Below are 12010 nucleotides of genomic sequence, written 5' to 3'. Positions count from 1 at the left end.
TACAGAACAGATTACTTGGATAAAAGACGGAAATTTTATCCAGCTGGCAAGCACTAAGCAAACAGTTAAATGTGCGACTAACTCTCAAGCAACCATTTCACGAATGACTAGAATAATTTGCGATATCTCAAATGCACGTAGACAGTAACTGTGACGCAATAATGAAAGACATTGTCACGCAATTCAAACCGGTGTTCAAAGGTAGTGATGCAATATTTCATCAGGTCTTACGACAGATGGTGCAATATTTGGACATTTTCTAGCAATTTCCATGACGTAAGATGCCAGCTAGGTTAAGTAGACCATAACGGTTTTTATATGACGTTTGATTTGGTGAAAATTGTCGGGAACAGACGTTTCTTCTCAGTTGGTACTGAAGAACTTCAAGCTAAGAATTAAAGACGTTTCTTTGTTGGTTATCAAGAAAAACAACATTGACATTCATTGGCAAGAAAAAAAATTAAAGACAATCGATCTGTGGTTGAAGATTCAAGTGGACGAATCCAAGCAAGTTTTGTGGAACTTTAGGACTTCATATATATACCCGTACAACTACGGTATTGTGCATTTAAATTCTTTTTGTATTTTTACGATCTTTGCAGTTAAGTTTTTTATAACTACTGTAATATTTTTCTGTGTTTGTGTAACTTAATTTTTTAATTGTTAAATTTAGCCCCAACATTTAATATGTCTACACTCGGTGGCGACAGGGACTCGACCGCCGTCGACTCGACCGCCGTCGACTCGACTGAGTTTAAGCCTGATGATGTTCTTTGCGGTCGGGCAGGCCATTCTGGGGAGGGACCCAGTAACGATGAGGCTAAGTCAGTTCGAGAGGCCCGGCATCTTAAAAGGGATATTTTGACTCAAATTGGGGATGAACTTTCTGTAGCTTTAGGTTCTTGGAGTGATAAGCAGGAACTGTTAATTTTTCAATCTAACTTATCTACTTTAGAAGAGGAATTACTGCATTTCCATGCTCTTTTGAGTAAAATTTTTAACTCTGCAATTTTGGCAGAACTTCGTGATATGGTACCTAGATTCCGAATTTAACTCGTTAAAATATAACTTTGAAAAAAAAGAAAGTGAGTTCTCAGATATGTTGGATGCTGACATACATCCTGAGGATAGCACCTCAAATGTAAGCACTAGGATGTCTAGGAGTTCGTCTCAGATAGTGGCACAAATTAACCTACAGCTAAGACGAGAAGAGCTCCAGATACAAGCCGAGGCCGAAGCGAGAACTGCTGAGGCTGCCGACCCAGTAAACATTTTTCCTTGGCCCAACGTTGGCTGACGGTTGTTCGGGTTGGCTGAGGGTAGTGTAGTTTTGCCAACTTTGCCAACTTTTGAAATATTTTAATTGAAGATACCTTCGAAGAATTGTTTAAGTTTGCTTCATCGTATTCCTTTTACAATTGTAATGGGACAATGAAAATGCAAAAAAACTTAGAATTAGAAAGTCGGTTTTTCCAATGTTGGTGTGCAGTTGTACAGAACGTTGGGCCAACGTCATTATTTGCGGGCGAACTACGGTAACCCCTCAATTTTTTTACGTTATTGCTATAAGTAAAAAAAAAATTTGAAATGTTTTTCTAAATCATGCATCACTATGAGGATCACTAATTCTGAAAAAAAAACACTAATTTGCAAATTTAGCTGCAGTTTTTCAAGTTTGTTAGCAGCAGCTAGTTTTTTTAGTGTTCTACTATGGCTCTATATAACTATACTCTGCCTTCTTAAAATTGATCAGGGCTGTAGTTTCATCTCGCAATTTTTACGTGCTCCGTTCATTTTTGTTTTCGAAGTTTTCATTTTATTTTCGAAAAAAATTATGACAACACTGAGCTGAATAATTGGACACAGTTTCCCGTACCATGTGTTTCAGGCAAGCACTTTAAAAAAACCATAAACATCTTATAACAACTAGACAGCGCATCTCGATTGAAGAAATTAAAAAAAGGCATTCGCCATTGTTACTGTCTCAAATTTGCGTGAAAGCTGCGCTGTTACAGCCAAGCCATACAACAAAATCTGTCATTTTTACACTGATTCAACGTCTACAGACGTTTGTTAAGACAGAATTTTTGTTAAGCGTTTTACGAACCAATTTAGCTTGTATTTGCTTGCAAGTTTTCTTACCAATGCGGTAAAACCTAATTTTTAAATAACATTTGTACACAGTTTTGACTAGTGTAAAAATATGATTATTGGTAACGGTGCATTCAAACACATGATCCGAGAGATTGGTAAATATCTTGGAATAATATTTACTCCTTTTATCATCTGAATTGTATTTTCTTCGTTTTCTACATCCATATGCACAGCACACCATATCTAAAGCATTGACAAACGCGAGTAATTGGTACATTGTAAAAAATGGCGGACATCTGAACGTGCTTTTTCAAAATTCGCTAAAAAGAGATGACGATGCGCATGCGCAGTCAGAAACTACAATTGTCTGTGACGTGAATCGTAAAAAACGCGCGAAAACCCAAATGGAGTTGGACGCCATTTGCATTTGCAGTTTTGTCTTGTTCGCTTGCAGAATCATGGAAGTTTATTTGTCAAGTTTTCTTCCGTATTTGAGTTCATAGCAAAGTAGTCACTTGCCTAATGTCCCTACCATGTTTAAATACCCCAGTTGAATGACTTTTTAGTACGGATAGCTTGAAGAACATTAAAACTGACTGCAGGAACAGTTTAAAGTCAGAAAGTTTAGTTGGTTTGCTACACACCCAAGGTATGAAGTCAGCTGACAAACTGGGATTAAGGGATCGAGCTAAATTGTTGCAGTTGGCAAGGGCTCATGAAGAGTTCAGCTACAGATGCTGAAGCACATGAACTAATCAACTAATTACTAGTCGAATTAGCTCTCATGAATAAGTCGATAGTCGTGCACAGTTTATGTCATTTTTAGCATGTGATAAGCATTGGGAAATCTTCACTGTATCCCTGTAATGTTAAACATCACTGTAATTTAACATACCGTACTGCTTTTTGCTGTGAGACTTTGCCCACTAATACAACAAAGTTATGTAGAATGGTTTTTGCTAGTGTTGTTGTTTAAACCGCTTAACTCTTGCTTTTTGTTTCAGAACGTGAAACTGTTTGAATGTAATAATGATTTAGGGAACTTTGATGTAATCTAGGAATTTTTAGACGTAGCTTTGGGGACTTTCAGGTTTTCATTTATGAGAGCACTGCCCAAATGAATGATCATCATGAAACTCAGGTAAGGTTTATTGTAGTTGACTCTAATCTATTCTTCAGGGTAAACTATTTAATACTTTTTACGGCAATTACGTGACCTGTTTATTGGTTTTGAAGTAACATTTTTAGAAGTAGCCTACTCGATTTTTTCAAAAAGTGGTATCTTCACTTTCAAGTGGCATAAAAATGACTATTATGTCAACGAGAAGTTTTTTATCAGGATTCGAATGTTGCTACTATCACCGCATTATGTACTGTATATACCACAAGTTTTTTGCAGATTGTTTTATGAAGTAGATTGCGCAGCATCGGATGCAACCTAATTAGTACCACCATGAACAATTCGTACCGTCAGTTCGTACCTTGAAAAGATCGAAAAAAAAATTAAAAAAAGCCGAAGTCGCTGATCACAGTTTCTGCAAATATTTTAAAATTTTTCCGCAAACAAACAAAAACTCTTAGGATCATTTAAAGAAATTTTTAAATGTTTGCGGAAACTTTGATCAACCCTAATCCCGAACCCTTTTAAAATGTTTGCGGAAACTCTAATCAAGCCTAACCCTTTTAAAACGGTAGGCCTACCTCTAAATACCCATTGTCAGGCATAGTAGGCTTTTTGGGGGCTTGTGGAGCATTTTCAGGGGTTGTCAGGTATTGTGGAGTAGGCTAACTACTTTCAGGCATTGTTGGGAATTTCCAGGCATTGTCGATCATTATCAGTGGTTGACGGGTTTGTTAAACATTATAGCATTTTCAGGGGTTGTCAGGCATTGTAGAGTAGCTACTTTCAGGCATTGTCGGTAATTTCAAGGCATTGTCTAGGATTTGTCTAATGCCTGACAATGGGTATTTAGAGGTACCCCTTTTTAAATGTTTGCGGAAACTGCGAGTGCGATCGGCAACTTCAGCAAGCTCTTAGGATCATTACCAGAAATTTTAAAATGTTTGCGGAAACTGTGGAAAAATGGAAACTGCGATCAGCAACTTCGGCTTTGTTCTATTTTTTTTTCACTCGATCTTTTCAGTTTGTTTGTTTGCGGAAACACCCTAAACCTTAACCCTTTTAAAATGTTTGCGGAAACTGCGTTCAGCGACTTCGGCAAACTCTTAGAATCATTACCGGAAACTTTAAAATGTTTGCATTACCGGAAATTTTAAAATGTTTGCATTACCGGAAATTTTAAAATGTTTGCGGAAAAACGGAAACTGCGATCAGCAATGTTCTATTTTTTTCTCTCGATCTTTTCAGTTTGTTTGTTTGCGGATACCGATGCCTAGCTAATCGATATCTAATCCTTTTAAAATGTTTGCGGAAACTACGATCAGCGACTACAATCAGCGACTGCTTTTTTAATTTTTTCTCTTGATCTTTTCAAGGTAACTGAGGGTACGAATTGTTCATTAGGGTGGAGTGAAAAATAAAAAAAATTGAATTTCAAAAAGTGGTCTTGATATATGGCCCCAAATATCAAATGAAATACTTCTATCATAATTTTGGGTTCTTGCACCCTCTAGTGGCCGTGCAATTTCACCAAACGAGCTGAAAATAGCTAATTTTGCCATATCTTGATAACTGCTTATACTAGAAAGTTAGTTTTTGGCTTAAATGCTGCAGAAGTAACATGTTTCTATCTTATTTCCAAAGAACTTTCTCTTAAAAATGTACAGAAAAAAGTTACAAGCAAATTACTGATTTTTTAAAGTAAAATCAAGCACTGATGCAGTGGGTGCGATGTCAAAAGTGTATAATGATTGATCTTATGACTGTGAAACATACCCCATCAAGTAGAACTACTTTTAAAAACTTACTCAAACAAATGAAGTCCTCTTCTAGTATAAATACACTTGATCTTAGCAATCAAAGAATCAATAAAACAGTCTAGTTTCAAAGTGGACTTCGAGTAACCCACTATTTTTATGGCTGATTCACACTGTCACAGTTCGGCTTCAATGAGGCAGAATATAGTTTTGTTTTAGAAATTCTTAAATAAACTGAATTCATTGTGTGCATATTTAATTTGTATTTCAAATGTCATATTGGAGTCAAAACGCTTAATGTGAATCAGTCCTTCACATTCTTACAGACATGCTGTTGTATGGTTTGTATCACACAACTCCATATTGAAAACACAAAAATTTCAAAGCTGGTTTCAGCATCACACAGTATTAGTCTGCACAAACATTAAAATCGTGTTTGGTATTGAAGAATTTCGTCAGCTTTCGGGACTTTAGTTTTTGTCTGATAGTGATGAGGCCATCTCTACGTTTTAATCCAAATACATGAGCAGATGCTTGATATCTTTGAGGTTTAAGTTGACAACTTGGTGAAAATATTTAGCCTTGATGTTAATAACTGGAATTTGGAACAATCTGATGTTGGTATCAATGTTACTGTTTGGAGGTTTGGGTTCATTTACATACCCACCTTCAAAGTTGTCAATTGGAATGTGGTATTGTGCGTTTGATTTACGCATATCTGTGATCTTGTTTATTGCAAGTCTTCAGAGGTTACACTGCAGTTGGTTGGATAATTCAGCTAAAAACAAAAACGGAAATAATTGTAACGAACACTTCATAGGTGTCATGAAAACAAGGTGGGCAAAACATATTTTGTTAAAATAAAGCCCACCCGGCCCACCCTATTTCGACACCTATGTACGCTGGTAGCCTGGTACGCACCGCGACTGTTTGATGGGACTGCTTTCTATGCTGTTTTAACGATCTCGGCTTATGCATTTCAACATCCATCTGTTCTATTGCAGTTCAAACAACTGTGTCGTATCTAGGAGGAAAAAGCCTATACGACACGGTTAATCGATTGATGCCTCAGGTGATGTTAAACGAAGTCGCAAGTTACGTCTCGCGGACCGGGAAGGGGAAAATACATTAAGTGGAGAGAAAAAGTTTTCTTTTGATTCCATGCAAAACTTAAAGAACATGGTCGTAGGTAAGTGTTTGTTTAAGTTTTGTATTCACCTCTTGTTGGTATGATATCGTCTCCAGAAAGAATACTTACTGTTCATGATTAATTTTCAATGAAATAACAACCTTGGATATATCATAAGTTTTGCAGCATCTGAAGTTTACCTTTTTCGTAATCTTTTTTGTCAATTTGCTGTTTACTATCCCTGATTAATGCCTCAGTCTAGATCTAGTTGAAAAACACCTGCTGTTTACTCGTGTGCAGTAAAAAAGATGAGATTAGAAAGTTGATCTGGCCGATTTCGCAGGGAAGGGTGGCCTTCTCTGCGAAAAGGTCAGGAAGGCCGACCTTCCTGGGTTCGGCGGCTATGCTTATGGTGATGTCCTCGCTTTTATTTTTATTACAGCTCTCCTGATGATCGTGCCACGCACGTGAAACAGACTGTAGACTCTGTAGAGCAACGTTCTTAACCTTTTCTGACCCGTTACCCCACTTTAAGCAATTAAGCATGTTGGGCATCTTAAATCTATTATTTGTCTATTAAATCCCATAACCTTGTCCATTTGCCCTGCAAGCAGTTCAAGGCGTTTATGTCAGAGAAAAAGTCGCACAAATAAGCAACCTTCGACAAGAACACGTTGTTCTGCATCTTCTCGTGAAGACTTCCAAACAGCAGCATAAAATTAATTCCATTCGTACCAATTTTATTAGTCTTTGGCAATCAATTGAATGGAATAGCCAAAGCCAAACCCAACAATGATTTAAGTTTGATTAAAAATTGGTAATAATTTGCACTGTCCTGCTCATTGCCCTCTGGAAGACCTCAAACTTCCCCAGATTGAGTAATTACCCACAGGTTAAGAGCCGCTGGCCACTGCTGTAGATGATTGTGTAAAAATAAAAATCGATGTAACATTATTTGTTTACAAAACTGCTTTACTTTTAGATGTTGTCCAGAGCAATACGAAATCATGCACTCTACAAGAAATCGACCACAAACTGGGCGACTGGTTTAAGACGTGGGAAGACCGCGATGGGGGCCGGCTTAAACGTCTTGCTACAAAAAGTACTGCGGGTATGTTCATTTGTTCTCTCCGTCACTGACAAATCGTTACTATTCTCTCAATAAGGGCAATAAAAGCATCTTTATTTACTTAACCAGCGATTAGTTTATTGCTGGAGCAGAACTTCAAGAAATATACACACATTTTAAGACTTGACTTCGAAGATCTATCAAACGATAACAATAATAATTTGCACTGGGTAGAGAAGGCAAACCGCATTAACACGATTAACGAATGTGCATTAATGTTAGAGGTTGATAGAACATAACGGTATACCCATTCCCCACCCCATCGTATAGGCTACGAATTACAGAATTAAAACATACTGAGGAATGTTAGGATGTATTAAAAAAATGCTTGTTATTGTAACATAACCGGGTGTTGCATACACATATCCATGGGATATGTAGCAATTAGAGTCTGTTCTTTCACGGTGCTGTAAACACGACCTAATTTGCACTGTACAGTATATTTTCTTTCATCCCTGCTTTCTTTACAAATGTTGCATATTGTTTTATAGGTACTTGCGTTTGAGCCGCCACAGATCACGTTGTTACATCCAGGCGCAGTCTTCTGATGAGGCATGAAGTACCTCAGTCCACTGTGTTTTTAGACTTTTATGCATGTCTTGTCGTAGCTGTGAATTGTGCATGGGTGGTGCATTTTACCATTCGAATAAATGTATTTTTCAACAACTTTACGTTTGTTTACATCATTGACTTAAATTTGCTCAGTATAAGAAGATGGTCATCGTATTGGCATATGGATCATCAGGACAGTGTCAACTTGAAATTGCAGGTTCAGTTTAACCAACGTTGCTCAACTACAACGATTAGTGCAAAATATGTATGGCCAACTGCGACGAAAAGTGCAAAGTGCGTTTGGCCAGCGTAGGTACCAACGATGAACTACGTTGGCAGTAGAGTTGGGATTACGTAGGCCCAAAGATTTTAAAATAAGTCGGCTCAACTGCGACGAATGGTGCAAAATACGTTGGGCCATCGTAGGGTACCAACGATGAACTACGTTGGGTGCAGAGTTGGGATAACGTTGGTCCAAACATTTTAAAGAAGCTGTCCCAACTGCGATGAATGGTGCAAAATACGTTGGGCCATCGTAGGGTACCAACGATGAACTACGTTGGGTGCAGAGTTGGGATAACGTTGGTCCAAACATTTTAAAGAAGTTGTCCCAACTGCGATGAATGGTGCAAAATACGTTGGGCCATCGTAGGGTACCAACGATGAACTACGTTGGGTGCAGAGTTGGGATAACGTTGGCCCAAACATTTTGAAGAAGTTGTCCCAACTGCGACGAATGGTGCAAGATACGTTGGGTCAACTTCGGCCACAACGTAGTGCCAACGGAGGAGCATTATTTTACCAACTGTCACACTACGTTGGGCCGAAGTACAATGTTTGCTGGGGAGAGAGCTGAGGCCATACGAGCTGAGGCTGCCGCGAGAGCTGAGGCCGAAGCGAGAGCTGCTGAGTTCGCACTCAAAGACGCCCAGTTGAGAGCTGAACAACGTAAGGAGGTAGCTTTAGCTGAATATCGATCAGAGGCGGACTTCCGACGTAGCTCTAAGAAGGGATCTTCTAGCCATTCCAGAAGTGAACATCAATCGCAGTTTAATTTACATAACCTTTTCCAGATGCTTGTTCAATCCGTAAGTGCACCTGGGCAATCCACACGTTTTCAAACTGTTTCAGGGGTCTCGGGGCCGCGGCTAAAGGTCTTCCGAATAAGGCTCTCTAGAGCCAAGGCCTGCGAATTATAACCGAACTCCTTCCCCAGAGCGTAGGCCTACAGGTCACGGAGCCGCCATCAGAAGTAATGTTTTGTCCCCTTCACAGTTTTCTGCGCCGCTAATTTTTGATTGCCCAGCTACACGTAATTTGCGTGATTGTGAGAGGCGTAACGCGCCTCCTGATTTTAACGTTTGTGAGGATCGTGATCGGGCTGTGCATGTGACTGCTGAGCCCCCTCACCCCCTTAAGGGATATAGCTTGTCTTCCCCCGCTAAATCGAGTTCTTAACAGCATGATTGCTTTTTTGAATACCAAAATAGTAGGACGTTTTTCGATAAGGCGGCCTTGATTGGTTACGATGGTAATAATATGCCATTTATCTTCTTTAAAAATCGTATTACGGCTTTGATGGCAGCTTCGCCCTTTAAAGGGACTCGTTTGACTTTGTTACAAGCAGCTTGTGTTGGAACAGCTGCTCAAACAATTGCTAATTTGGTTTCCGACACTCCTAGCTTGTCAGAGGAAGACAGGATAGAAATGTCGTTAGATCGCTTGTCCCAAACGTTTTGGAGTTCGTGGAGGTCTTTTTGCCGAACCGGAAATTATGAAGTACCGTATCGCTATAGTAGCAAATTGACTTCGATCTCTTATAGTGATTTGAAAGAGTTTAAAGATGAATTGTCGCAGTGTCTGCTTTACGCGCAAGCTTATGGTCAGCGCGATAAATTGGAAGGACGTTTTGTTTTGGATTTGGCAAAGCGACTCCGTTTGACGCTAAGCAGTGTTATCTTGACCTTTTAGGTGATCAGTATGGTGGCACTAATGAGCCTACTTTTCAGAGTTTGTTCGATTTTGTAGTACGGGAAGAAACGCACAAGTCGACTGATTTTAGCATTATGCTAATGGGGGATTCTGGTGAGTCACAGCATTTTAAAAAGTTTGGTAAAGGAAAATTGCCTTCATGTCCGGTTAGGCAGACGTCGGTAAAACCCCATGATAATGTGATGTCAGGGAGTTCGCATTAGCCTACTCGACTGCAGTTGGCGCACCGCGCGGTGGTGAGGCCAGACATAAAGACCTACCGGCATGTATTTATTGTTTGTCACGGGGTCAAATGGAATATCATTTTTTGTCTAATTGTAAAGATTTTTTGCGATTATCTAATAAAGATCGGAGAGATGTCATTGTGAAAGCTGGCAAATGCTTGAATTGTTTGCGCCAGCATATGGTTAGGGACTGTAATCATGCAAACAACTGTCGTCAATGTGGGCCTAACAACGATAGGAAACACTTTTTTCTTCTGCATGATTTTTATGTGACGTCACGTCATTCTCTGGATTCGGTCTGCAAAGATGATGCTTGTGCCAGAGTTCCTGTGCTGTGCGTAATGTTAAGGTTGGAAATGTTAAAGCAGCTTTTAACCGCGTTACTGCTGATCGTGTTTTGAATCCAATGACTGGCAAATCGAAGTTGGTGTATTGTCAGCATGATCCTGGTTCGCAGTTGACGTTTGTTTCGAGTGATTTGGTGTGCGAACTTGGCCTTAAACCGTATGATAAAGCGTCGTTTAAAATGGATACTCTGGCTGGTCAGAAACCTACTTGTGCTGACTTTGTTAAACTCAACATCCAGTCGTTAGAAACGGATATGAACTGTTTTATGATATAGGCTAATTTTGGTGGTTAACCCAGCTTGGGCTGACGATGTTAAAACTTTACCGCATAAACAAGATTTAAGTGGTTTCCGTCATTTTCATGACGTGAATTTGTTTAATTTGAGTGATTGTAGTACTGTAGATGTACTGATTGGCAACGACAACGCTTATTTGATGTGGGTTAAAGAAGAACGTGTTGATGAAAATCGTAGTGAACCACATGCTTTACTCACTCCTCTCGGTTGGTTAGCTTGTGGTGGTAAGTCACCCTTAGATGAAAGCGTTGCTGACGTGTGCAGAGTGCAGATGTCTTCAGAGTCGGATGTCATCTCTGACTTTCAGCGTAAAATTGAGTCTCATGATATGGAAATAGCAGACCTGAATAAAGTCATTCAGGATTTGGCCCTTGCAGAATGAAACCTGTGAATTGTCTCGCAATGACAATTTGGCTAGAGAACTTGTTGAACCGAATATTGAGTTGAAAGATTGTCGATTTGAGATACCTGTTCCGTTAAAGGAAGATATTGATCTACCTAACAATTTTGTGTTGGCGTCAGATAGAGCTGTTGCTTTAAGAAAGAAGGCTTTAAAACAACCTGAACTTCGTGATTTCCTTACTGACACCATGAAAGATCTTAATTCTAATGGTTATATCGAGCATGCTGGTGAAGCAGAAAATGTAAAGGGATTTGAGTGGTATTCACCATACTTTGTGACGTCACAATTAAAAAAGCGCCTTGTTTATGATGGCAAGTTTGAATTTCGAGGAACTTGTGTTAATGATGTAATGTTTTCGGGTCCTGATTTGTCAAACCCTCTGGCAGATATCTTGGCTAGATTTCGGGCTTAGTAGATTTGGTTTCGTGGCCGATATGACTATAAGTACTTTTTTCACATTTTGGACGCTTCAATACGTAAGCCCAATTTTATTGAACTGCTTACTTACACAGGCAGTGCCGTTCGGATCGTGAACGAACGCCCTTTGGTACCTTTGAGTGACGACCCTAGGGATTTTACTGTCATCACTCCTGCCTCACTGTTGACCCCATACTTAGACCCATACTGTGCTGTCGGGCAATCACATGATCGTGACCAACTAAGAAGGGATTATTGGTTCAATTTGGCACTTTCTCAGCAGTTTTGGAGCAAATGGATAGATTTTTACTTGCCATGGCTTCAGGGCCGGAAAAAAATGATTAAAAATGGCCGAGAATTTGGAGCCTGGTCAATTTGTAGTGGTGGGTTTTTTCCAAGACATTGGTAAACGTGGGAAGTATCAACTTGGGAGGGTGCATGAGGTAATTCCACAAATTAGGAAAGGGAAGCCTGTGGTTCGGAGAGCTAAAAGTTGCCGTCTGCAACTATGATGCCAGTACGGGGGAAATGAAAGTGAACTACGTGTTGA

The 12010-nt window shown here is 39.5% G+C and overlaps 1 long non-coding RNA gene across 1 annotated transcript; it reads left to right on the top strand.

Annotated features, from left to right (window-relative positions):
• The first annotated feature begins 7079 nt into the window (after positions 1-7079).
• Positions 7080-7900, top strand: LOC145779407 (uncharacterized). Its single transcript, XR_014290552.1, has 2 exons — positions 7080-7211; positions 7721-7900. It is a non-coding gene; the product is annotated as an uncharacterized LOC145779407 (long non-coding RNA).
• The last annotated feature ends 4110 nt before the right edge of the window (positions 7901-12010 follow it).

Source organism: Aplidium turbinatum, chromosome 1 (genome assembly GCF_918807975.1).
Source record: "Aplidium turbinatum chromosome 1, kaAplTurb1.1, whole genome shotgun sequence".
Taxonomy (NCBI): domain Eukaryota; kingdom Metazoa; phylum Chordata; class Ascidiacea; order Aplousobranchia; family Polyclinidae; genus Aplidium; species Aplidium turbinatum.
Note: the sequence above shows the minus strand (reverse complement) of the source record. Positions and strands in the feature narration are given on the sequence as shown.